Genomic DNA, 3,158 nt, shown 5'->3' on the forward strand with positions numbered 1-3,158 from the left:
CTCACACTCACACTCACACACACACACACACACACACACACACACACACACCACCCCACCCCACCCCAAATAAAAATCTTTTCTGAGATGCGCCGTCCACAACTGGGCACTGTTCCTGCAGCTGGGGACTGACTGAGCTCCTGTCAAACTGAAGCATCACTTGCATTTATGTCTAATTCTCTCAGTTGAGACAAAGGCTTCACAGGCACAGCTGGCAGCAGCTATCCCAAGGTGAGCGTCACTGAGAGGAAATTAATATATTGCCTGCTCTACTGCTTACTTTCTTAAACAAAACAGCCTCCCCATTTCTCGCACACAAGATTCTTGGTTGATTGGGTAGCAGTGAGGAATAAGCAGTCTGGTTTAATCTCTCTATTGACATTGAGGTAGTTTGCAGTATTCCTACTGTTGACATCGGGTGACTCCGCACAAACAACAAACTGGAGTGTTCTGATCGGCCCAGTGATCACTCGACAGGCCATCTGAGCTGCGCAGGCAGCCGGAGAAACTCATTCTCTTTAGCAGCCAAAAATACAGGCTTGCTTCTGTGATGTGTCAGAGCTTTCCTGCAGAATCTGGCTTTAAACTGACAAGTAGTATGCTTTGTTTGTGTCTCAGGGTTGGGGGGTGCGCGTGAAGAGAGTGGTTTGCCGGGGAGTGGCCAAGCAGGTTCCCACATTGCCAACGAGAAGGAGGAATCGCTCTGAGGCTGTTGTCATTGGCGGACAAGTAATAGGTGTAGACGTTTATTGGAACGTGACACCTGAGGCTGTTGGTGTGCTGCCAGTGGGCACGCTGATGGGCAGCTCACGTTTTTGCAGCGTGTGTATTTGATTCCGGGCCAAGCACTCGGCACATCTGCGGATTTTGTTCTTGTTGGAGTCGGGTGAGAGCTGAGAGGGTGTGGGTGCTGGTGGTTACAGATGCTGGTGGCATTTTGGCTAATAGTTGGATGCTTTTTCTCTTGTAACGCGCTGACTGTTGACGCTGGCGTAGTGGAGAATGTAACTGATGTTTAATAAGGTTGAATGAGGGGCGCAGCCAATACGTGGGGGAGCAGGAAAGGTTTCCTCAGGTAGTGATGGTTTTTAAAAAAAAATTTGATTGTAGGGTTCAGCGCAGTTTCTGAATGTTTAAACAGACTGTTGCCACTGGGTCAGTAACTGAAAGGCGCAGATTTAAAGTAATTGGAGAGTTTTTTTTCATGTTTTACACTGCGAATTGTGATCCTGAACGTGGCCCCTGCAAGGGTGAAAGGTTGGTGAATGCCACTTTAATAAGACCGAAAGGGAAAAAGGATTAGGGGAAAGAAGAAAATGCGATAGCTCGGCTAAAAAGAGCCAGCACGGTCTAGATGGGTGGACTGGCCTGTGTCTGTGCCGTGTCCTACAATTCTAAAGTTACAAAACAGATCACTGAAGGTGATATATTTATGTTACTTGATGCATTCCCTTTTCACATCAAGGTTCACTCTCGAAAACTGCCAGTTAATTTCAGCCAGATATTCTGTGCTGTGATTAAACCCATCGTTTTAAAACAATAATCCATCTCGTTGGATTAAAGTGACACCAGGAAACCCAACACAAAATATTTCTGTCGTGAAACAGAAGCTGTAGAGGTCAGAGGCCTAAATATCCTATGTATTATTTCCTAACCTCTGGAATTTTTTTCCCCCCCCGGACTTCTCCTCTGACTCGTAGTCTCATCCCTCCAGCTACTGTTAAAACATACACCTTCCATTCGGGCTTTCTTATTTGGCTCGCTTTCAAATTATGTTTCTTAATGTTCCTGTGAGGCTGCTTGGGATTCATAAAATCCCTACCGCGCAGAAGGAGGCCATTTGGCCCATCAAGTCCACACCGATCCTTTGACGAGCACTCCATCCAGACCCATTCCTCTGGCCCTATCCCAGTAAACGTAATTTCCTGTGGCTAATCTACCTAACCGTCACATCCCTGGACACTATGGGGCAAGTTAGCACGGCCAATCCATCCTAACCTATACATCTTTGGACTGTGGGAGGAAACCTGCGCAGACCACTGGGAGAATGTGCAAACTCCACGCAGGCAGTTGCCCGAGGGTGGGATCAAAGCAGGTCCCTGACGCTGTGAGGCAGCAGTGCTAACCACTGAGCCACCGTGCTGCCCCTCCAGATGCTATTAAAACATTCAGGCTACCCCTCTGTGGCTCGGTTTCAGATTATTGTCTGTGAGGCTTCTGGTGATGTTCTCACTGTGTTAAAAACGCTGTGATAATTGCAACACTGTTCATCTCCAAACAATGTTATCCCTGTTTCCTTCTGAGGACGCAACCAGCTTGCAGTTGTACCATCCACAGGCACCTGCAGGTTTCTGGGTAGTACCTGGCACTCGGATGAGCTTTGATCGCCTCTTTAACTTAGTTAGGCATTCCAGGTAAGTCAGTCTTTACACACACACTTTCAGCAAGGTGAATTGATAGGTGATACAATTGGAGAAATGTGGTTATGTTTTGCCAACCCCCATCCTAATCTAGTCATTTAGAAAGAGCTTGCGTTTATTTAGTGCCTGGTAGAACATTTTGTACTTTGCAGCCATTGAGATTTTCTTAAGGTTTTTCTTTGTTAGCGTGTTGCTGGCTGGGCCAGTATTCAATGGCCATCCCTAATTCTCATTATGAACTGGTGGTGAGCTGCATTCTTGGTCTGTGCAGTTTGTATGATGTAGGGACACTCATGGGGAAATTTTGGTCCAGAGGCAGTGAAGAAATGGCCAGTGTAGTTCCAAGTCAGCATAGTGTGGGGCTTGGAAGGGAACATGCAGGTATTGGTGTATCTTGTTGCTGCTGCCATTGTCCCTCTAGCTGATAGCGGCTGTAGGTTTTGAAGGGGCTGTTGAAGGAGTCTTGGTGCGTTGTTGTCGTGCATCTTGTAGATGATACACATTGCTGCTACTGAGCTTCAGTGGTGAAGGAATGAGTGGTGGATGGGGTGGCAATCAAGTGGGCTGCTTTGTCTTGGAGAGTATTGAGCTTTGTGAGTGTTGTTGGAGCTGCACTCATTCCTGACTAGTGCCTTGTAGATGGTGGACATGCTTTGGGAATGCGTCACTCACTTGTATTTCCAATGCCTGACCTGTTCCTGTAGCCACAGTATTTATACGGATGGTCAAGTTCAGTTT

Source organism: Chiloscyllium plagiosum, chromosome 48 (assembly GCF_004010195.1).
Source record: "Chiloscyllium plagiosum isolate BGI_BamShark_2017 chromosome 48, ASM401019v2, whole genome shotgun sequence".
Taxonomy (NCBI): Eukaryota; Metazoa; Chordata; class Chondrichthyes; order Orectolobiformes; family Hemiscylliidae; genus Chiloscyllium; species Chiloscyllium plagiosum.